This window comes from Stomoxys calcitrans, chromosome 2 (assembly GCF_963082655.1).
Source record: "Stomoxys calcitrans chromosome 2, idStoCalc2.1, whole genome shotgun sequence".
Classification (NCBI taxonomy): domain Eukaryota; kingdom Metazoa; phylum Arthropoda; class Insecta; order Diptera; family Muscidae; genus Stomoxys; species Stomoxys calcitrans.
The window spans coordinates 186297495-186323049 of NC_081553.1; the positions used below are offsets into that span (position 1 = coordinate 186297495).

Genomic DNA, 25555 nt, shown 5'->3' on the forward strand with positions numbered 1-25555 from the left:
GACCTACACTAATAAGAAGTATTTGTGCAAAATTTCAAGCGGCTAGCTTTACTCCTTCGAAGTTAGCGTGCTTTCGACAGACAGACGGACGGACGGACGGACGGACGGACAGACGGACGGACATGGCTAGATCAACATAAAATGTCACGACGATCAAGAATATATATACTTAATGGGGTCTCAGACGAATATTTCGAGTAGTTACAAACAGAATGACAAAATTAGTATACCCCCCATCTTATGGTGGAGGGTGTAAAAAGTCACAGTTTGGTGTGGTTTATGGGCTGGTGGCATCATTGGACAGTACTTCTTCAAAGATGATGTGCATCGTAACGCAACTGTGAATGGTGAGCGCTACCGTGAGATGATATCCAACTTTTTTTTGCCCAAAAAGCAAAAGCTTGACTTGCATGACATGTGGTTTCAACAAGACGGTGTCACATGCCACACAGCACGCGTAATAATGGACTTATTGTGGGGCAAGTTTGGTGAACATTTTATTTCACATTCGGGACCGGTCAATTGGCTACCTAGATCATGCGATTTAACGCCTTTGGACTACTTTTTGTGGAGCTATGTTAAAGCTCATGTCTAGACAGACAAGTCCGCTTCAATTGACGCATTAGAAGACAACATTGAAGCATATATTCGTGATATACCAGGCGAAATGTTCGAAAGAGTATGTCAAAATTGGACTAAGCGGTTGGACCATTTGAGGCGCAGTCACTGTCAACATATGCTTAAAATAATCTTCAAACTTTAAAATATATGGACCTTACTATCGATTTGAACAAAGATTTCATGAATTTTTTTGAATTTGATGTGTTTTCTTTTTTTTTGGAAAACTTTCCTATAGCTCTTAAAAAATCACCATTTATATAAAAGAGTTGCATGACGAACTGACTAATCATCGCCCAGCCCAAACGGCTAAAGCTAGAATCATAAATTTTTGCATGAAAGTCGGTATTGGGTCATAGGCACGGGATATGGCTGGATTTGGTGATATTCGTACGTTTGGTACAAAAAGTACAAAAAAAGTACGAAATCGTACATATTTGCCCAATGCAAACAGAAAGGGCTGGAATTTTGTTCTTGGGCTCAAATTAAAGAGCTTCTAGAAAAAATAATAAGAGTTTTTGGAATTTGTATATTAAAGTTCTAAAAAAAAGTACCAAAACGGTACTAAATGGATGAACTGTGTACAGGGCAGATGGAAAAAGGAAGAATTTTGAAATTTGCAAAAAGATAAGGGCGGTTGATTCCAACTCTCTTTTCGTGCAGCAACTTTCGGGCTTTCCCTCCCTCGCCGTCCTTACGGGTTCCAGTCTAGAACATTTTTCGCTATATCATCGCGCGGTCGGCATATGATATGACCCAACCAAATCCATTTTCTCTTGCGGAGTTCTACATCGATAGGGGAAATGTTTGTTTGTATTTCCAATTCTTCATTTGAAATACGGTTTTGCCATAAAATTTTAAGTATTTGTTGTGGGGAACGATTTATGAAAATTTGGACTTTACAGGTAGTCGCTTGTGTCAAGCTCTACGTTGTACAACCATGTAATAAAATAGAATTCACACTGCTATTACAGATCCTGACTTTTGTGTTATGTGAGATGTCACTGCATCTCCAAACTTTATTATACCCTCCACCATAGGATGGGGGAGAGGGGGTACTAATTTCGTCATTCCGTTTGTAACGCCTCGTAATATGCGTCTAAGACCCCGTAAAGTATATACATTCTTGGTCGTTATGACATCTTAAGTCGATCTAGCCAAGTCCGTCCGTCTGTCTGTAGAAAGCACGCTAACTTTAGAAAGAGTAAAGCTAAAGGCTGAGATTGCCGATGGGCCGAATCGGGCCATGTTTCGATATAGCTGCCATATAAACCGATCTTGGGTCTTGACTTCTTGACTTCTTGAGCTTCTAGAGGGCGCAATTCTTATCCGATTTGGCAAAAATTTAGCTTGAAGTGTTTTATTTTTACTTCCTACAACTGTGTAAAGTATGGTGTCAATCAGTCAATATCCTGATATAGCGGGCATAAAAACCGATCTCCCGATTAGACTTCTGGAGCTTCTAGAGGGCGCAATTCTTATTCAATATAGTTGACATTTTGCATATGTAGTTTTGGTATGACTTCCAACATTTGTTCCAAGTATGGTCTAAATCGGTTTATAACCTGATATAGCTGCAATATAAAGCGATCTCCCAGTTTGACTTTTCGATATCTCCGAGGAAGTCGTCAATAACCCAGCGTATGCCATGGGGTGCCTCAGTATTAGTTATAGGGTGCCTCAGCATTAGTTATAGGGTGCCTCAGCATTAGTAGCAGAAAGAGCTTGTTGATAAGTACGTGGTCGATCTGATTACGGGTGTTTCCATCTGTTAATTTCCAAGTATTTGCAAATTTTGCCCATGAACATTTCACTAAGGAACAGGGGCAAACTTCTCGCATATCAATGAGTGTAGTCCGATTCAAGTTTAAGCTCAATGATAAGTTTCCTCCTTTTTATAGCTGAGTCCGAACGGTGTGCCGCAGTGCGACACCTCTTTGGAGAGAAGTTTTGATTCCCAAGTATATTTGTGTACATTTTTTTTATGGGGGAATTTTTAGCCTCCAATAGAGCCAGTTTCTTGCGCAGAAATCAACCAATGTGTCGCCATTGTCATTCCTGGTATCGCCAATTCCTTGCATTTCCATGATTGATTGTAGATTTTTGTTGTTATTGCCCACCTTGGCATTAAAATCTCCCATAACAAGTTTAAAATCTCCTTTTGGTAGTGAGCGTGTCACTGAGTCGAGTTGGGAATAGAATTGATCCTTTGTTTCGTCGTCATTGGGTTCGTTGGAGTTTAATCTTGCCATCATGATGCGATCAGATATAACATTGTATGATAGAAGAGCTCTCTTTGCTTTCGGCGACAGTAAAACACCCACCCATCTATTCGGTGGATTTCATTGCCTGAAAAAATGAAGTGGTAGCCACCTTGAAGATCCATAGTTCCGGATTTCGGCCTTAAACGGAGGGCGTCTAAAGTTGGTAAAGTCTCGTTGACTCTGAGAGAGTTCTGACGTTTCATGTTCCAATCATAAGCCGTGTTCTGAGTCCATAAGTCATCATTGGCAGTTCCATTATTTCTTGTTGATGTTTCTGTAATCGTGATTTTTTTGGATGTATGGCGAATTGGGCCATCGCATCGGTGCCTAGAGCTGTGGCCGCCAGCGACCCACTGGGCGGGCTTTCTTTATAGTGCAACTTCTGAAGATCTGAGAGCGCCAACGTTAGCCATTTCCTTTGGTTCATCTGCTGTTGACCCTATTACACAAACCCATCGCGATTGTATTCGTACCCGTGCAAGCGGGACACCCCCTGCTTGTATTAAAACTATTTGGGATATTTTATCATTAAGATACAATTTCCGCCACTGAGTCATGGAACTATTTAGTACCTCAACGTATGAATATCACCAAACCCAGCCTTATCTAGCCCCTCCGATCCAAGACCAACATTCATGCAAAATTTCATAATTCTAGCTTCAGTCAGTCAATTGCACGACTCATTTATACATAGAGAGAAGATTACTTTGTTTTGGTGTGATTTTTTTTACAACGGCAACTCAGGCCAATAACATCTAAACTGATAGCTTAGCAAAAAGCATGTTAATGTTTCAGAAATGCATGTTCATCTCTAAAAGAGCTTTAAGCTTTACAAAGACTTCCTAAAACTAGCAGGCAAAAGATGTTTAATTGCAAAAGCTCAAAGTTTAGTTCAAAGTCTGCCTAACAAAGGATACATGTTGTGAAGATGGAAAAGGACTTTTTCAGTATTCTAACGGTATTTAACGGGTACACACGTAAAAAAGAAACAAACGGCGAATTGCAATACAGTGTCTGCCCTTTAGTTTAAACAAGAAAAAAGATTAAAGAAGATAAAAGGTGCCTATGAAGTGAGGGTGGAAGGAAAAATTAATTTTTATATAATTAAATAATTTTAGACATAATAAAAAGTGCAGAGAATTTAATAATCATTGTAAAATAGTAAAAATTCTGTATGATATAGTTGAGAAAAATAAATAAAAATCTTTATCATATGCAAAAAAATGATGTGCTAATTTTCTCTTTGAAATGTGAAAAGTGAAAGTTTTATCTGCCAGCATTTCCTTGTATGTAGTTTTAATACAGAAAGTTATAAACAAATGAAAAAATTCCCAATTTTCTTGGCTTTTTGTGTGAAAAAAATTTTCCCGAATACATCTTTTCAATTTTGTTGCCCTATAACACACCCAAAAAGTTTTGAGAGCAGTTTTCTTTTTTTCTTGTGCCAAACTCCCGAAATTCCATTAAACACATTAAACCAGTTTGCTGCTAAGAATTGTCGACGCCACCGCCATCGGGTAAACATCTTCAATAGCAGTTCCCCACAAACATCGACATCAAAACCATCGTCTTTGTTGTCGTCACCATCGAACGAACGAACAGCATCAACTTTACTCTACTAGCAAATGAAAAGGAGGACAAAAACAACAAATCCTAGTAGGAAACAACAACAAACTCGTTCCTCCCACTTGGCAATAGCATAAATAAAGCAAAAATCTTACAACATGCCATAGAACATGCATTTGTGTATACAAATGAATGTGTGCATGTATGTATGCCAATGTATGGCATACTTCAGACTAGATACACACACCCATACATACACACACATTCCTTCTCTTTTTGTATGGCACAAAAGAGTCTTGTTTTTTTTTGCTTAAAATCTCGTTTAAGTTGTCATGTAAAGGCCTTTAAAACAGCTGACGTTACTGTTGGCTGCCTTTGCCAGCCTTAATGTCTGTATAACAAGGACGTTTCACAAAGAGTTGGAAGAGGGAAAGTAAATGGAATATTCAATTAAAACATAATTGTTTTCGTGTGTCTGTTCGGGAAACGACAATGGGATGCTATATTGAAAAACCATATACTAAGTAAAGACACTTCGAATAGAATCTTATATATCCCTACCAAGGATGGCATTTGTCAAGTTCTTCAAACTTGGAAGTGATAATCGAAATGAACATGGATATTTTAAGTATCAATTCAGATTGCATTGAGCCATGAAGGTGCTCGAAAAATTGGTTCTTTTGCAACTTATAACAGATTTTTGACTAATACTAGCCATAGTTAGCACAGATGATGGAAGTCATAAAGAAATACATACCTGGAGCAAAATTTCAGGCAAAGTAGATGTTGAATCGGGAGTCCTGTTTATAAAGGGGATATATATGACCAATATCGGCCATACTTTTGATATATATTGGAAGTCATAATAGAACACCATGAAAAATTTCAACTAAATCGGTTTACAATTGCTCTTTTCAGATGCTCAAGAAATCAAATCGGAATAGCAGTTTACATTTGAGCTACAAATATTAAAACATGGTGCAAAATTAGCCTATTTATAGTCCCAATTGTCCTTCACTTATTAGAAATATTTATAAAAAAATGTCGAGAACCTAGCATTAATCTTTTAATTTACTGTTCTTTCGACCGACAGACGAACAGACAGACGCAATAACGGATACAGATAATTCGACATTCGAATGTCATGACTGCCCAGAACACCATATGGGGCCTTAGATCAATATTTTGATATACAAACAAAATGCAAATTACAAATTTTGCCCATGAACATTCCACTAAGGAACAGGGGCAAAATTCTCATATACCAATGAGTGCAGTCCGATTCAAGTTTAAGCTCAATGATAAGGGGCCTCCTTTTTATAGCCGAGTCCGAACGGCATGCCGAAGTGCGACACCTCTTTGGGGAGAAGTTTTACATGGCATAGTACCTCACAAATGTTAGGAGGGGAAAATCACCAATGAAAATTTTTTCTGATGGTCTCGCCAGGATTCGAACCCAGGCGTTCAGCGTCATAGGCGGACATGCTAACCTCTGCGCTACGATGGCCTCCATATAAACAAAATGACGAAGTTTAAAATCCCCTATGGTGGATGTGTGTAAAATATGCTGGCGTATACCAAAACGTATACGCCCCAATGAACATACATTTGAAAATAATTATTCGCACTGCATCACCGTACCCTTAGAATAGCCTAATGAATAGAATAGCCAATACTTGCATCCAATTTTCTGAAACGTTGAAAGAAAATCTCAAAGAAGCCAACCGTCTCAATTGTTATATCGTTTTCAAAGCTAGCTAGTATTTAAGTTCCTAGCAAACTCGGATTACCAGTGCGGAGATCTTGGATAGGATTATCATTAGATTTCTGAGTCCACCTTGGCGCAGAGGTGGGAATGCATTCAAATCCTGGCGGTGAAAACATCTAAAACTTTCAACAATGGTTATTTCCTCACTAATGCTTATTTAAAAGAGAGGGGTCGCTGTGCGGTTCGCAATTTGGACTTGGCTACAAAAAACTAAAACTAAAATCAGGACGGCAACACCACCGAAGGTACCTCCTGGTCTAAAACATAGTTTTCAATTAATTTGGCTGTAATATAGAATTTGAGGTTTCTTGGGAGTGAAAAAGGTCACCTGGAGGACATCCCATGCCAAAAAGAACTAAAGCGAACAATAGCAATATGAGTCCAACAACATTTGCTAATGTCGCTAAGTACAGCTAACTAATGGTAAGAAGAACAGGGCTGCATACCTAGGAACAATTGAAGTGGGATAGTCAATGGAATGTTATCTGTAAACTCATTGCGGAATTGTCTGAGCCTCCTCCAGTTTGTCTGGGCCCCCTCCAGTTTGTGCATCGCCATGCAGATTGGTATCGGGGACGATACAAACTATTGGGTTGCCCAAAAAGTAGTTGCGGATTTTTCATATAGTCGGCGTTGACAAATTTTTTCACAGCTTGTGACTCTGTAATTGCATTCTTTCTTCTGTCAGTTATCAGCTGTTGCTTTTAGCTTGCTTTAGAAAAAAAAGTGTTAAAAAAGTATATTTGATTAAAGTTTGATTAAAGCATTTACTTTCTTTTAAAAAATCCGCAATTACTTTTTGGGCAACCCCATAACTGCTTCTGGGGATCAACGCTCAATTGAAATGTATCGTTGCGACTTTAAAAAGATTAGCGAGATATAACAAAACACTGGATATTACAAGGCACTGGATTTAAGAAGGAAGATATTCCTTCTCGAACAATGGCGCACCCCTAAATACCAAGGATTCCCGCAGGTCCAATCGTCCAACCACCGACTGGAAGATTGGTAGATTGGATGAGGCTTATGGTGAACGGAGACATGCAGTATTCGTACTAAACTCCGGCTGTCTCACTGACCTCAACAAGTTTAAAGCAGTTGTATCCTATGGACCCTGCAAATTGAAACTGAAGGTCTATATGAGCGGTGGGGTTGGGGAATCAGGCGATGATTCAGCAATTGTTGCTGAGCACTTGTCTGAGGAACTATTGAGCACATTGCAGAAGACTAAAAATCTCCCTGAAACAATCCAAACAGGAGGGAAAGGCGTCGAGACGGGACGAGTCGAGTCGACGAGGCTAAGGCAACAGTAGTGGAAATTCTAAATCCTGATAGTCGTTCGATTTGTGCAGATAGATCTCCATCATTGTAAGGCCGCTTCAGCGGCACTTAATATCCTTATGATGGCAGAAGGATTTGAAGTCCAGAAATACAGAAAGCGTAAAATACCTGGATAATTTGCTGGACAGGAAATTGAATTTCGAATCCATTATTTTGGACAGGGCAATAAAGGAAACTCTTGCCCTATACACCTGCAAGAGAGCCATTGGCAAAGGTTTGGGGGTTTAAACAGCGTGTCATGCATTGGATATATACTGCAGTTGTCAGACCTATAATCGTATATGGTGTTGTGGTCTGGTGGACGGCACTTAAAAAGTCCATCTACTGTTCAATGCATAACAGCCAAACCAAGGACGGCACCATATGATGCACCGAATTTAATGCTACACCTAATATCTCTGGACTTTATGGCTAGACAAATTGCTGCTACAGCTGTGGTGGGGCTAAGCGAGCGTTCTGTATGGTACAATGCCCTATGATCCCAGCTGTGGGATTGCACATTGCCTGAACCGCTTTTTGATAGCAAGTGCTGTACCACTATTTCTGATTGAACCGATTGGAACTACGATATCCCTGGTAATAGAAGTTACATAGACTTCTATATGGATGAATCCAAACTAGACGGCCAGGTGGACTTTGGGATGTACTCTGAAGAACTAGGAATGATCATATAGAGAAGATTATCCGACCACTGTAGTGTGTATGAAGCGGAGATCCTTGCAGTTAAGTAAGTGGTGGAATGGCTAAGATGCAATGTCATAACGAAGATTGGAATAAATATATTCTCAGACAGCCATTAAATCCCTGGTAACGTATTTCAGAATTCAAAACATTATGAACTTTCCAAAATAATGTCGCCTAATCTAGACTTGAAGAAATCTACTCTTCTTCTTTGCTCTAGCTGACAAGAAAAGACGTCTCAGTCGTTGTGACCGTCATTACAGATCATGTAATGACATGATAGGTCACTGTCACTTCCACATAAGCTGTGAGGACATCGAGGAAGAAAAGACTATAGAATATCTGCTCTATATGTTCCGCACTGACAGTCAGAAGAAGTTGCATTTTCGGTTTTCATTTCTTTGAGAACTTGTCTGGCTTCTGCGATGAGATGAAGCGATCTACATGGTTCAAAGCTAGGAACTTCTCTTATTCCTATGGAATCACAATGGACGAAAACGTCTAAGTGAGTCTGATGCATAGATGGGCAGCATACACATCCTCCCATAAATTGCTATACTCGAGGGCAAAGGAAAAATGCCCGAAACATAAGGACAGTGTACACAACTTCGTGTGGCTTGGTTCGGCTGACTCTATTTCAAAGGAATTGCATTAAGTTGATGTTTGATGATATTCACACAAACACATTTTGCTCTTTTTAACAGTGTCCGTGTGCCCATCATTGGTATGATGACAGACTGCCACTTAAACTCAACCTAATTAAGTCCCTTTCCAGCGAACCAAATGCCTTTTGCCAGACATATCTGAACAATTTATGAAGTCCACCGACAAGATCTTACCGAGTTATTTGCGAATTCCGTTCGTCATTCTGAGAGCATTTTTGTTTCAGACAGTTTTGAAAGAATTCTAAACGATGTCTGAACTCATTGCTGGATGTTTTTGTCTTTTTATGTCCACCACCCTAGAAAGGGGGTATGTGCATAGAGTCATTCCATTTGTAACACCTCAAAATATTGATGTATAATGCCATAAAGTATATACATTTTCGATCGTTTTGACATTCTAGGTTGTTCTAGCTATGTCCGTCCGTCTGTGGAAATCACAAAAGCTAGCCGCTAAAATTTGCATAGATACTTCTTATTAATTTATGTTGTTGTTGTAGCAGTGTATTGTACACTGAGATGGCAGCCCCTGCCGATGAAGGATTTCATCGGGTCAATCCGGTACGTACAACCGGCTGCCATGGGATTGCAATTCAAATTTGCCCATGAATATTCCACTAAGAAACTGGGGAAAACTTCTCACATATCACTGAGTGCTGTCCAATTCAAATTCTTAAGCTCAATGATAATGGCCTTTTTTTATAGCAGAGTCCGAAAGGCGTGTCGCTGTGCTACACCTCTTTGGGGGGAAGTTTAAACACGGCATAGTACCTCACAAATGTCGCCAGCATTATAAGGGGATAACCACCACTTAAAATGTTTTCTGATGTTTTCGCCAGGATTCGAACCCAGGCGTTCAGCTTCGCAGGCGAACATGCTAAACTCTGCACTACAGTGGCCTTGGGATTAGCATTGGCAATCCTTGATGTAGGTCTGTGGGAATTGCAAATGGGCCAGATTTGGATATAGTTACCACATAAAGTGGTCCTTCGACTTGATTTCTTGAGCCCCTGGAAGCATCATTTGTTGTCCGACTTAGCTGAAATTCAATACGCGGTGTTCTATTATGAGTTGCAACAACCGTGCTAAGTGCGATTCATATCGGTTTATATCCCGATATAGCTCCCATATAAACCGATCTCCCGATTCGATATCTTGAGCCCTGGAAGCCGCAATTTTTATCCAAATTAACTGAAATTTTGCACGTAGCGTTCTGTTGTGACTTTAAACTAAGTATGGCATAAATAGGTGTATAATGTGATATATTGGGTTGCCCAAAAAGTAATTGCGGATTTTTCATATAGTCGGCGTTGACAAATTTTTTAACAGCTTATGACTCTGTAATTGTATTCTTTCTTCTGTCAGTTATCAGCTGTTACTTTTAGCTTGCTTTAGAAAAAAAGTTTAAAAAAAAGTATATTTGATTAAAGTTCATTCTAAGTTTTATTAAAAACGCATTTATTTTCTTTTAAAAAATCCGCACTTACTTTTTGGGCAACCATACTTTCTTTTAAAAAAATCCGCAATTACTTTTTGGGCAACCCAATAGCTTCCATATAAACTGATCTCCTGGTGAGTCTTCTACAGCCGTAAGAAACTTCAATTTTTATCTGGTTTGGCAGAAATTTGGTATGTAGTGTTATATAATACCCTTCACCCTATCCTTGGTGGTGGTCCCAAGATTCGTCCCGTTCGAAATTAGCACATTTTACTTTTATACCCTCCCCCATAGCAGGGGGTATAGTAACTTCGTCATTTCGTTTGCAACACATCGAAATATTTGGCTTAGATCCCATTAAGTATATACATTTTCGATCGCCATGACAATTGAGGTCAATCTACCCATGGCCGTTCGCCTATCAGTCTTTAGGTCGGTTGGGATTGTAAATGTGCCATATTGGTCCATGTTTTGATATAGCTCCCATATGAACAGATTATATTCTTGAGCCTCTGGAGGGCGTAATTCTAGTCCGATTTGGCTGAAATTTTGCTCAATAATTTCTCCTATGACCTCCAACACACGTGTCAAGTATGGTCTGAATCGGTCTTTACCCTGATATAGCTCCCATATAAACCGATCTCCTGATTGCACCTCTTGAGCTCCAAGAGGGCTTATTTCTTGTCTAATTTGGCTGAAAATTTGCCCAACGCTTTTACTTGTTTTAATTTTATGAAAGACAGATTCGGACAATAACATGGTTAGGTTAGGTTAGATTAGGTTTAAGTGGCAGTCTGCCATCAGACTCACATAGACGTTTTCGTCCATTGTGATACCACAGAAACAGAAGAAGGAAGATGCCTTCTAGTTCCTACCGTTGAACCATCCAGATCGCTTTAAAAAACCCAATAACTTGCGAATGTTCACATCCGCTAAATCAGACAGGTTCTCAGAGAAATGAGAAGCTAAAGTGAAACTCCTTCTGACTGCTAATGCGGGCCGCACACATAGAAGGTGTTCTATACTCCCGTCTTCTTCGATGTTCTTACAGCTTCTGCAAAAGTCGTTGCTGGGACTCTTCAGTTTGTCAGCATGTTTTCCGATTAGACGGACACAATGACTGAGACGTCTGTTATAGGCAGTGACAGCAAAGCGGTAAACCTATTCAAGTCTAGATAAGGCCACATAGTTTTGGAATGCTCACAGCCCCCTCTTTGTGACCATCTATCATTCGTTGTTCTTAGGGCTTGGTCCTGAAAACTTAGCTTACATGTCGCTAGAGGCATACCCACAGATTCCAATATCCCTGGAATATGTAGGGAAGTTGCTAGTCTCGCAAGCTCTTCCGCTTCAAAATTCCCTGAGATATTTCTGTAGCCCGGCACACAGAACAGGTGAATTTTGAACTGTTCGGCTATTTTGCTGAACGATCTGCGACAGTCGAGGGTGGTTTTTATGTTCAGATATACGTTCTCCAGGGTTTTTATGGCTGCCTGAGGAGATATTTATACCAGTCGTCGTTATGACATTATATTTTAGCCATTCCACCACTTCCTTAATTGCAAGGATCTCCGCTTGATACACACTGCAGTGGTGGGCTAATCTTTTCGATAGGACCAGTTCTAGATCTTTAGTACACCCCAAAGCCCACTTGGTCATCTAGTTTTGAACCATCCGTATAGAAGTCTATGTAACTTCTGTTGCCAGGGATATCGTAGTTCCAATCGGATCTATCGGGATTGGTGGAACAGTACTTTTTATCAAAAAGCGGCCTAGGTAGGGTGTAATTAACACTTCCTGGAACATCGGATATTGAATCGAAGATAACACAGTGTCCGTAGCCGTCACATGACCAATGAGAAAGCTCCCTTAACCTCAAGGCAGTGTTCGCTGTAATTTGTCTTGCCACAATGTCCAGAGGCATTAGATGTAGCATTAAGTTCAGTGCATCAGATGATGTCGTCCTCAGTGCGGCTGTGATACACAAACAAGCCATCCTTTGGAACAGGTTTCCTATTGAGCAGTAGGTGGACTTTTGAAGTGCCGTCCACCAGACCACAACACCATATAGCATCATAGGTCTGACAACTGTAGTAAATACCCAATGCATGATACGCGGTCTTAACCCCAACTTTTTCCAATGACTCTCAAGGGTAAGGGCTGCCTTTCTTGCCCTTTGCAAATTTCAATTTGCTGTCCGGCAAAACACCCAGCAACTTTTTGCTTTTTGTAAATTGAACATTCTCTCCTCCCAAGTAAAATATAGATAAAACACATTCTTCCAACGAATTGGTTGAATTTTAATAAATTGAACTTTTTGGCAATAAACCTTTAGACGAAGGTACTTTCCCCATTTATTTATGAATATGTAGACTATAAATAATATTCGACAATGTTGTGAACGTTAAATATGATGTTTGAAATAACCTCCCACCGATTCACCGTATCAAATTGAAAATAAAAAGGCGCTGAACAACCTAATTGTTGATATTTGTAACAATAAATTGCAATTTAGCTTTTACTTATTTTTGTTTCTCCATTGTCCCAAAAAAAAAAGATACAAAATAAACTGGAATTTTTATTCATGACACCAACAAATAAAAGCAGCAGCTACAGGTACAGCCATAAACTTGACATACATTTGTTAACCAATGTACTCTCAAACAAAAAATCATCGGAGAGACAGACAGACAGACAGACACACACAATCTTTGAGTCGAAACCAGTCAAAAGATATGCATCACGCAAACAATAAGGACTTAAAAATGACAAAAAGGCAAATAGAGGGACAGACAAACAGAAATTATAACAAATAATGAAATATATACACCAACAAGTCTTACGGACAACCCTACGTTCAAAGCAGGTTTGTGCTCACACAGACTACCGCTGTCGTCTACCGCTGGCAAAGTTCAATTGCTTTTAATTGTAAATAAAAAAAAAGTGGGAGCACAAAACGTAGATCACAACAAAAGATTACGGCGGCAATCAACGGCCACACATTGAAATGAATACAGAGAAACACTTTAGGAATTCTTGAGCCAAGTATCAAAGAGTTGTTCATTACACAAAATGGTTAAATGGATTCAATCAAAGCTTCCACTATCCATGTATCATCTTACGCAACACTGGAAAACTAAAGTGAAAGACAATGGACGAGAACTTTATTGAAAAAAATTGATAATAAAACAAACCGCACCAAATTCGGCCGGGCCGAATCTTGGAAATCCACAAAATTTCTACCAAATCTGGCAAAAATTGATATTATAAACCCTTTTAGACCATACTTGGCACAATTGTTGTCGTAGCGAAACACCAAGTGCAAAATTTTAGCTCTATCGGATAACAATTGCGGCATCTAGGGGCTCAAGATATCAAATCGTGAGTTGGGTTTATATGGGACCTATATCAGATTTTCGACCAATGTGAAGCATAGTTGGCACGATTGTTGGGAGTCAAAACAGAACACATCGAGCAAAATTTCAGCTCATTTGAACAACAATTGCGGCTTCTAGGGGATCAAGAAGTCAAATCAGAAGGTTTATACGGGACCTATATCAGGTTATAAACCGATTCAGACTTGATATGGTCTTAATTTAACTTGATATTATTAACTGACTTACACCATACTTTGCACGATTGTTGTCGTAACGAAACACTAAGTGCAAAAATCCAGCCCTATCGCCTATCGGATAACAATTGCGGCTTCTAGATGCTCGGGAGCGCTCGGATTATATGGGACCTATTTGAGCTCAATTGAACAACAATAGCGGCTTCCAAGGCCTCAAGTAGTCCAATCAGGAGATCGGTTTATATGAAAGCTATATCCAATTCTGAACCGATATGGCTATTTGCGACCTCCAATGACCCACATTATTTAGAAGTACCTGTGCAAAATTTCAAGTGGATAGCTTAATGCGTTCGACCGTTATCGTGATTTCCAAAGACGAACGGAACGGACATTGCCAGATCGACTCCGAAAGTCAAGACGATCATGAATATGGAAATTTTATGGCATCGCAGATCGATATTTCGAAGTATTAGAAACGGAATGACCCATTCTATGGTGATGGGTATAAAAACGCATTTAGTTTGGCCGGGCAAACTTTGGATACTAACCACTTCGTATATATATATATATATATATATATATATATATATATATATATATACATATATATATATATATATATATATATATATATATATATATATATATATATATATATATGTATATATATTAACCACATGTAGTAAAAATCTGAAACACCATTTATGAACCCATAGCAGCTGCACAAGAATAGAGTCCGATTTGGGCCAACACATCTCCCTGTGCTCAAAATCGGGTAATTAAAATCTGTAATTTAGGTCCAAGACCTAAAATCGGGAGATCCTTAAATGGCAGCTATACTCAAAAGTAATCCCATATTGACCAAACTCTGTGCGGATGTCTAGAGGTTTAATACAACTCGCTATGTAAAATTTAAGCGAAGTCAGGTAATAAATGTGCGTTTTATGGTTACTAAGTCTTAAATCGGGAGATCGGTTTATATGGGGGCTATAGCAACATAAAATTCGATATAATCCATTTTCTAACATAACCTGCCTATGGACAAAAAAGGAATCGGCACTAAGTTTCAGCTTAATATCTTAATTTCAAGCGCGATTTAAACAGACAGACAGACAGACAACGTCGACAGATGTTGGCTGTAACGACAAGTTACCTCTGGGTTGTTGTTGTAGCCACATTTTCATGATAAGGTGACGATCGGCGACAACGTCGACAGACGTTGACTGTAACGACAAGTTACCTCTGGGTTTATGTTGTAGCCTCATTTTCTAGTGGAGGAGACGATCCTCGTCAAGCTCCTGTGGGTGAGAAAGCTCGTTCCAGTTCAAAGGTCCGATCGCCGCGGAAACAAGGTGGCCATTGGTTATTTAATGGCGCCAAAAATACGCCTTGTCAGTATTTGTGCAAGAGCCGGTGCCGCCCGGCCTCTCACTGAGACTCTCCGCTCGATAACGCTGATTGTCCGCGCTGAGAGGCTCGGTGGATCGTCTTGCGAGCGGGCGCACCCTAATACACGGTTAGGCACTGGGGTTCGGCAGGCGGTAGGGACATAGAGGCACACCCTTATGCTCGGTAGGTTACGCAAATTGGTGGATCAGAGCTACACCCTACTGACCTAGGGCACTCCGTTTATAAAAAACGGGGTTTCGGGCGAAGTGGCAAGAAAGTGACAAGGAAGCACAATACACAGGTTGGTGGCACATCAGCACTGTTCGGGTTCACAGGGGAACGGCACGGGGAGGCAAAAGAAAGGAGGCATACCATGATATACGGTACTGTTCAAATCACTCGGAAGAACGGCAGTAGGATACGAGTGGGCACTCGTTATGGTGCACAATGCGGTTCAGGCGCGATAGCGCCTTTCCGTAATAACCTCGTCTTCTCACGATCTGGATCCCCCCATAGGATTTTCGCCGTCCTACCGACCGTTTCGCTGTTCCACAATGTTGGAACAACGTAGTGGCTGCCTTATACCTAATTTGTGAGTCTATGAGTCGAATAACTAGAACTGTCTTCCGTATCCTTGCAAGTCTGTTGTAATATCCTTCGAGGCATAAGTTAATATTGGCCTAACTATGATTCTGTGGAGCCAGTATACTATCCTCGGACTAAGGCTCATTTCAAACCCGTCTTCATAGTTCCCAACATCTTTGAGCCTTATTAGTGCGCTCCTAGATATGGCTTCCAGTTCAGTTGTCTATCCAAGATCACTGCCAAGTATTTAAACTTGTCGGATATCTCAAATTGAGGAAACGTGGCGCATTGAATTGACCCACCTTCATTTTCCACGTAAACGGGCAGTTTTCAGTCTTCTCTGGGCTTATGCTCAGGCACCTAGGTCTACCCCAGTCGTATGCTGTCTTCAATACCATTAGGGCCTTACTTCATAGTTGATTCGTACTTCTTCCCCTTTGAAATATTCTAACATCGTCTGCGTAAAAGACGGGTTGTGTAAAAGACGGCTTGTGTAAAAGACGGGTTGTCTAAAAGACGGCTTGTGTAAAAGACGGCTTGTGCAAAAGACGGGGACACCTCTTCAGTCTCGAAATCCGTAGTTGACTACTTATGGTGCTCACCCATAGAAATGGCTATAAAATACCCCTTTGTGGCGTGCCTGTACCAAATTATCTTCTACATTGGCCATAGGGCCTAAATTTGTACACCTGGTCCTTAAGTCTATAAGGACCTAGTCCACCTGGTGCCCTTAGTACTGGTCTAAGTTTGGAATCAATGTAATAGTACTCTCATTGTTATAGCCTTCAAAATATGATCATCAAATATTAGTTTTTAAAGAAGCTGAAACTTCGAATACGCCTTGGCGTATTAGCGATTTTAATTAGAAGATGAAGTATACGCTCTCATGTATACAGTAAGGAGAAGCTTTCAATAATTTTCAACAAAACAGCGTAATGGATGTTAAAGGCCCTAACAATTTTTATCCCTCCACCATAGGATGGGGGTATACTAATTTCATCATTCTGTTTGTAACTACTCGAAATATTCGTCTGAGACCCCATAAAGTATATATATTTTTGATCGTCGCGATTATATATGTCCGTCCGTCTGTCCGTCCTTCCGTCCGTCTGTCTGTCGAAAGCATGCTAACTTCCGAAGGAGTAAAGCTAGCCGCATGAAATTTTGCGCAAATACTTCATAGTAGTGTAGGTCTGTTGGTATTGTAAATGGGCCATATCGGTCCATGTTTTGATATAGCTGCCATATAAACCGATCATGGGCCTTGACTTCTTGAGCCTATAGAGTGCGCAATTCTTATCCCATTGGAATGAAATTTTGCACGACGTAGTTTCTTATCATATCCAACAGTTGTGCCAAGTATGATTTAAATCGGTCCATAACCTGATATAGCTGCCATATAAACCGATCTTGGGTCTTGACTTCTGAAGCCTCTAGAGAGCGCAATTCTTATCCGATTGGAATGAAATTTTTCACTACATGTTTTGTTATCATATCCAACAACTGTGTTAAATATGATTCAAACCGGTCTATAACCTGATATAGCTGTCATATAAACCGATCTTGGGTCTTGATTTCTTGAGCCTCTAGAGGGCGCAATTCTTATCCGATTTGAATGAATTTTTGCACGTAGTATTTTGTTATGATATCCAACAACTGTGCCAAGTATGGCTCATAACCTGATATAGCCGTCATAAAGGGTGATTTTTTTGAGGTTAGGATTTTCATGCATTAGTATTTGACAGATCACGTGGGATTTCAGACATGGTGTCAAAGAGAAAGATGCTCAGTATGCTTTGACATTTCATCATGAATAGACTTACTAACGAGCAACGCTTGCAAATCATTGAATTTTATTACCAAAATCAGTGTTCGGTTCGAAATGTGTTCAAATTTTGACAAATTTTGTTCAGCGATGAGGCTCATTTCTGGTTGAATGGCTACGTAAATAAGCAAAATTGCCGCATTTGGAGTGAAGAGCAACCAGAAGCCGTTCAAGAACTGCCCATGCATCCCGAAAAATGCACTGTTTGGTGTGGTTTGTACGCTGGTGGAATCATTGGACCGTATTTTTTCAAAGATGCTGTTGGACGCAACGTTACGGTGAATGAACACATTTCGAACCGAACACTGATTTTGGTAATAAAATTCAATGATTTGCAAGCGTTGCTCGTTAGTAAGTCTATTCATGATGAAATGTCAAAGCATACTGAGCATCTTTCTCTTTGACACCATGTCTGAAATCCCACGTGATCTGTCAAATACTAATGCATGAAAATCCTAACCTCAAAAAAATCACCCTTTACCCTCCACCATCCTATGGTGGAGGGTCCATCCGTCCGTCCGTCTGTCTGTCGAAAGCACGCTAACTTCCGAAGGAGTAAATTTTGCACAAATACTTCATATTAGTGTAGGTCGGTTGGTATTGTAAATGGGCCATATCGGTCCATGTTTAAATATAGCTGCCATATAAACCGATCTTGGGGCTTGACTTCTTGAGCCTCTAGAGGGCGCAATTCTTATCCGATTTGAAAGAGTTTTTGCACGTAGTATTTTTTTATGATATCCAACAACTGTGCCAAGTATGGTTCAAATCGGCTCATAACCTGATAAGCTATCATATAAACAGATCTTGGGACTTGACTTCTTGAGCTTCTATAGGGCGCAATTCCATTCCGATTTGGCTGAAATTTTGCATGACGTATTTATTTCTTACTTGCAATAACTGTGTCAAATAAGGTTCAAATCGGTTCATAACCTGATATAGCTGCCATATAAACCGATCTTGGGTCTTGACTTCTTGAGCCTGTAGAGTGCGTAATTCTTATCCGATTGGAAAGAAATTTTGCACGACGTGTTTTATTAAGATATCCAATAATTCTGCCAAGTATGGTTCAAATCGGTTCATAACCTGATATAGCTGCCATATAAACCGATCTTGGGTCTTGACTTCTTGAGCCTCTAGATTGTGCAATTCTTATCCGATTGGAATGTAATTTTGCACGACGTGTTTTGTCATGATATCCAACAACTGTGCCAAGAATGGCTCATAACCTGATATAGCTGCCATATAAACCGATCTTGGGTCTTGACTTCTTGAGCCTGTAGAGTGCGCAATTCTTATCCGATCAGAATGAAATTTTGCACGACGTGTTTTATTAAGATATCCAATAATTCTGCCAAGTATGGTTCAAATCGGTCCATAACCTGATATAGCTGCCATATAAACCGATCATGGGTCTTGACTTCTTGAACCTCTAGAGTGCGCAATTCTTATCCGATTGGAATGAAATTTTGCACGACGCGTTTTGTTATGATATCCAACAACTGTGCCAAGTATGGCTCATAACCTGATATAGCTGTCATATAAACAGATCTGGGGACTTGACTTCTTGAGCCTCTAGAGTGGCAATTCTTATCCGATTGGAATGAAATTTTGCACGACGTGTTTGTTATGATATCCAACAACTGTGCCAAGTACGATCCAAATCGGTTCATAACCTGATATAGCTGCCACATAAACCGATCATGGGTCTTGACTTCTTGAGCCTCTAGATTGCGCAATTCTTATCCGATTAGAATGAAATTTTGCACGACGCGTTTTGTTATGATATCCAACAACTCTGCCAAGTATGGCTCATAACCTGATATAGCTGCCATATAAACCGATCATGGGTCTTGACTTCTTGAGCCTCTAGAGTGCGCAATTCTTATCCGATTGGAATGAAATTTTGCACGACGTGTTTGTTATGATATCCAACAACTGTGCCAAGTATGGTTCAAATCGGTCTTGGCTGAAATTTTGCATGACGTATTGTTTTTCTTACTTTCAAAAACTGTGTCAAATAAGGTTCAAATCGGCTCATAACCTGATATAGCTGACATATAAACTGATCTTGGGTCTTGACTACTTGATCCTCTAGAGGGCGCAATTCTTATCCGATTGGAATGAAATTCTGCACAACATGTTTTATTATGATATTCAACAACTGTGCCAAGTACAATCCAAATCGGTTCATAACCTGATATAGCTGCCATATAAATCGATCTTGGGTCTTGACTTCTTGAGCCTCTAGAGTGCGCAATTCTTATCCGATTGGAATGAAATTTTGCACGACGTGTTTTATTAAGATATCCAATTATTGTGCCAAGTATTGTTCAAATCGGTCCATAACCTGATATAGCTGCCATACAAACAGATCTGCGGACTTGCTTTCTTGAGCTTCTAGAGGGCGCAATTTCTATCCGATTTGGCTGAAATTTTGCATGACGTATTTTTTTCTTACTTTCAACAACTGTGTCAATTTAGGTTCAAATCGGTTCATAACCTGATATAGCTGCCATAGCCAAAGCTGCTTAGCACGCTTTTACTTGTCTCTTTATAAAAATCTGTTCAAAAATATAATTTCCATTTCAATTTATAACTAAGCCAAACAACGTCTAATTTTATGAAATATGCTATAACAAAAATATGTTTTTTCACTTTTGCTTGCCACTGTATGCGCAATGTCTCAAACCAAGAAATTAATAACAATTAATTGGCCTTTCCGATATATATATAGCACTGCACTTATCGTACTCGCAGATGAGCGATGAGATATCATGACAATTGATTGAATGGACCAGTTCAATTGTATCGATTCTCGACTGTGGTACCTATTGACCTGTGTGGCCTAACGTTTCTGGGGTCAACTACAAAGATTAATTGTATCTCCCTTGATATGTGTTGTATGGTTAAGAATCAAAGAAAACGACAATCGAGTAGAATTGGTGTAATTGTCATACAAGATACCTAGACATGTATTTATATACTCATATATCGTACAAGGCATTGAAAAATATGACTATGACTATCATAAAGATAGGTTGTTAAGGGCTTTTAAAAAACAAACTTACTTGTCATAGCAATGTTTTGTTAGGCTAGAGAGAAAGAAATCAGCTAGGGAAGACTTTCGGACAGATACAAGTTTGTTTGTAATGATTTAAGCCGATAGCTTAAGTCGCTAGTGCTATATAATAAAAATAAATAAATAACAACTAAAAACTGAATGGTAAAATCACACGTCTTGCTGGATTGCCAGACAGCGATATTCGTATAAGACGCATGCTATAGGATTCTTATTATTTTAGTGCCTTATAGTAAAAGGTATGAAAGGACGGACAACTTGATGGTAAGGGCCAGAGATTTGGAAACACTAAGCCAAGGCTCTTTGTGACAATGTAATACGAATTTAGAAAGTGAACAAAGGAACCTCACGTGACAATGATCAACGAAGAAACTATGAGAAGAATCATAAAGATCATATAGGGAGATTTCGGCCACGATAAGACGAAGAAGAGACAAGACTAAAGGAAAATACGAAGGAGAACAGTATTTACAAAGGCTTACTGACACACCTCCACAGAATGGGTGCTTTAAAGAAGGTTCCAATATAATTTTGGACATTTGTCAACCGATCCTCACAAAAGTTTATCTTATGTTCTTAAGGATCACTGGTTAATTTAATAGAAATCGGGTCACATTTTGATATAGCTTTCATATATCAATGTGTTTCGGCCGATTTTCAAGCACTTTAATCAATTGATTTTATCAAAATTTTCACAACGTTTTTCTACGACTATCACACTACCGACTTAAGTAAGAACAACAAGTAAAAGCGTGCTATGTTCGGCCGGGCCGAATCTTATATACCCTCCACCATAGATCGCATTTGTCGAGATCATCTCTCGGCATCTCTTCTTAGGCAAAAAAGGATATAAGAAAAGATTTTCTCTGCTATTAGAGCGATATCAAGATATGGTCCGGTATAAAATTTCAGCCAATTCGAATAAGAATTGCACCCTTTGGGGGATCAAGAAGTAAAATAGAGAGATCGATTTATATGGAAGCCGTATCGGGCTATAGACCGATTCAGACCGTAATAAACACGTATGTTGATGGTCATGAGAAATCCGTCGTACAAAATTTCAGGCAAATCGGATAATAATTGCGACCTCTAGAGGCTCAAGAAGTCAAGACCCAAGATCGGTTTATATGGCAGCTATATCAAAACATGGACCGATATGGCCCATTTACAATACCAACCGACCTACACTAATAAGAAGTATTTGTGCAAAATTTCAAGCGGCTAGCGTGCTTTCGACAGACAGACGGACGGACGGAAGGATGGACGGACGGACAGACGGACGGACATGGCTAGATCGACATAAAATGTCACGACGATCAAGAATATATATACTTTATGGGGTCTCAGACGAATATTTCGAGTAGTTACAAACAGAATGACGAAATTAGTATACCCCCCATCTAATGGTGGAGGGTATAAAAAAAATGTTCTATAGACTATATTTCAATAACATTTTTTTCAAAGACAAAATCGCAGTGCTACTTTCTGTAAAGACAAAACTTAGCCCTCTTTGAAAGTCATTTTTAAAAACAAAATTTCAGATGTCATTGTAATGACATTTTTTATAGACAAAATTGAAATGAAATTTTGTCGAAAGACCAAATGTTAACCATTTTTATACCCACCACCGAAGGATGGGGGTATATTAATTTTGCTATTCCGTTTGCAACTCATCGAAATATCCATTTCCGACCCTTTGAAGTATAGATATTTTTGATCAGCGTAAAAATCTAAGACGATTTAACCATGTCCATCCGTCCGTCTGTCTGTTTAAATCATGCTACAGTCTTAAAAAATAGAGATATGAAGCTGAAACTTTGCACAGATTCCTTTTTGTGACCACAAGCGGGTTAAGTTCGAAGATGGGCTATATCGGACTATATTTTGATATAGCCCCCATATAGAGCGATCCGTCGATATAGGGTCTTAGTCCCATAAAAGCCACATTTATTATCCGATTTTGCTGTAATTTGGGACAGTGAGTTGTGTTAGGCCAGTCGGTATTCCTCTTCAATTTGGCCTAGATTGGTCCAGATTTGGATATATGTACCTGTCATATATACCGATCCGTCGATTTAGGGTCTTAGGCCCATAAAAGACACATTTATTCGACACCTTTCTTCAATTTGGCCCAGATCGGTCCAGATTTGGATATAACTGTCATATAGACCGATCTCTCGATTAAAGGTCTTGGGCCCATAAAAGCCACATATATTATCCGATTTTGCTGAAATTTGGGACTGTTAGATGTGTTAGGCCTTTCGACATCCTTCTTCAATTTGGCTCAGATCAGTTCTGATTTGTATATAGCTACCATATAGACAGATCTCTTGATTTGGCTTTGGGCCCACAAAAGGAGCATTTATTGCCCGATGTCGCCGAAATTTGGGACAGTGAGTTGTGTTGGGCTCTTCGACATTTTCCAAATCGGTCCAGATTTAGGTATAGCTGCCATATAGACCGATATCTCGATTTAAAGTCTTGGACCCATAAAAGGCGCATTTATAATCCGATTTCACTGAAATTCGACACAGTGATTATGTCAGGCTTTTCGACATCCGTGTTGTATATGATTCAGTTCGGTTTATTTTTAGATATAACTACAAAAAAGATCAATATTTTGTTATACACAATTGAACAATGACTTGTACTTATTAGTATTTGCTCCAAATTGGAACATATTTCGATGTAGCTGCTATGGGGCATAAGGTATGCATTTTTCACCGAATTTTGATGAAAGGTGGTTAAAATATATGCCCGAGGTGGTGGGTACCCAAAGTTCGGCCCAGCTGAACTAGACGCCATTTTACTTGTTTTGATCAAAATCTCAATGAAAGAAAATATTTTAATAAAAATTTTTTTTGGGAGAAAATTTCTCTCCCGAAAACATATCAACAAAAATTTTTTAAGTTAGGTTGAAAAGAGGGTGCAAATATTAATCTACCCCATGCCACTATAGACATACACCTAAGCCATTATTCGGCTTGTTGTGCGCTCTAAAAATAAAAATTAGCCCCGAAAGAGAAAATCAAAGTTAGGAATTCCATGCTACCTACAAAATCCTTAATTGTTTTCCATACCACGCCCTATGTAGATTCATGTCTGGAGTTATGTTCCCATCAAAGTGCCGGTATCTGTTAGCCGCGAAAGTCGGGCAATGACATGGGAAATACTCCAACGTCTAAGCATTTTCCCCTCATGTCCCTTGTCGCATCGATTTCACATAAGTGAGCTCGTAGCCCTATTTGTCCTGTCATGATACCAATAGCTATAATAACCAGCTTTTTACTTCCTTTTAGTAATAGCCTCGTCTTCTCACGATCTGGATCCCCCCATAGGATTTTCGCCATCCTACCGTCCGTTTCACTATTCCACAGGGTTGCATTCGCATTCATTGCCCACTTAACTCGGACTGCGTTGAACCGAAAGGCTTCGAGTTAATCAAGTTTATCGACGGCGGTTCTCTGGCCGTCACTGCCAATTCGTCTGCTCTTTTATACCCCCTTACTCCGTTATGGCCCGGCGCCCAAACGATGTGAATTGTGTCATCCTAGGTGAAGGCGTTAATTTCCTTCTTACACTGCAAAACTGCTCGTGACCTTACCGTCCTGCTTGTTATTGCCCTTACGGTAATTTTACTGTCCATAAAGATGTTCACACTTGACGTCGTCACGCTAGCACCACACCACATCTTGCATTCCTTGATCGCCTGGATCTCCATCTATAGGCCATAATGGCCAGGCAGTCTAAACCTGATCTCAGTCCCTGGGTTCTCGATGTAGACACCCAGGCCCACTCTGTCCCTTAGCTTTGATCAATCCGTGTAACATGATCTTCCAGATGGCAATACTAGTGTTCCGTCAATTCAAAACTTGCCGCTGGCTGCCAGCGCTTCGCACTCGACCTCAAGGTTTATCTTTGGTATTCGATCGGAAACCTCTTCCCTTCCTTCCAGGTTTCCTATCGTCGTCTCGATTATACCGCGATGTTATGAGCTACTCCCATCGCCTTGCCGCTGGCTGCCAGCGCTTCGCACTCGACCTCAAGGTTTATCTTTGGTATTCGATCGGATACCTCTTCCCTTCCTTCCAGGTTTCCTATCGTCGTCTCGATTATACCGCGATGTTATGAGCTACTCCCATCCTCAATCCTTCCCCCATCGTCTTAAATATCATAGCCGCAGTGGCTGCCTCACACTTAATCTGTATGTCAATGGGTTGGATATATAGAATAGTCTCCAATGCCCTAGTGGGCGTGGTCCTCGCTCCGTCTAAGTCAAGACAACATGTTCTCTGAACCTGTTGCATGGTCCTTACGCTAATCTTTCCCTCCATAGCAATTTACCAAACTACTGAGATGTAAGTAAATATTGGTCTAATCACGCTCCTGTAGAGCCAGTGGACTATCCTCAGATTCGGGCCTCATTTCGAGCTTACGGCCCGTTTACATAGTACCTAACATCTGTGAGCCTTCTCAGTACGCTCCTGAATGTGACACATTCAATTCAGTTTCCTCTCCAAAAACACTCCTAAGTATTTGATCTTGTCAGATATCGAAATCGTCTTATTGAGGAAACGTGGTGCGTCAAATTGGCCCACCTTCGTCTTTCTCGTGAAAAGGCATATTTCTGCCTTCTCAGGGTTAACATTGAGAACCCTGGGTCTAGCCTAGTTATATGCCATGTGCAAGACCCTTTCAGCCCTTCTGCATAGCTGGTTCGGATTCTTACCCCTAAGAAGTATTGTAACATCGTCTGCATAGCAGA

The 25555-nt window shown here is 39.9% G+C and overlaps 2 protein-coding genes across 6 annotated transcripts in view; one reads left to right on the plus strand and one right to left on the minus strand.

The window, feature by feature from the left end:
• The window catches only part of LOC106090477 (inositol 1,4,5-trisphosphate receptor), a 152389-nt gene that overhangs the window by 118844 nt on the left and 7990 nt on the right, over positions 1-25555 (minus strand). The gene's annotated exons all lie outside the window — the stretch shown is intronic.
• LOC106093798 (glutamate [NMDA] receptor subunit 1) overlaps positions 3745-25555 on the plus strand; it is a 65465-nt gene continuing 43654 nt past the window's right edge. Inside the window, exon 1 of one of the 2 annotated variants that reach the window (XM_059361371.1) lies at positions 3745-3941. The gene's annotated coding sequence lies outside the window, so the exon portion shown is untranslated. Of the gene's footprint in view, positions 3942-4297; positions 4539-25555 lie in introns of those variants that run through there. The other variant, XM_059361372.1, reaches the window with a different exon arrangement.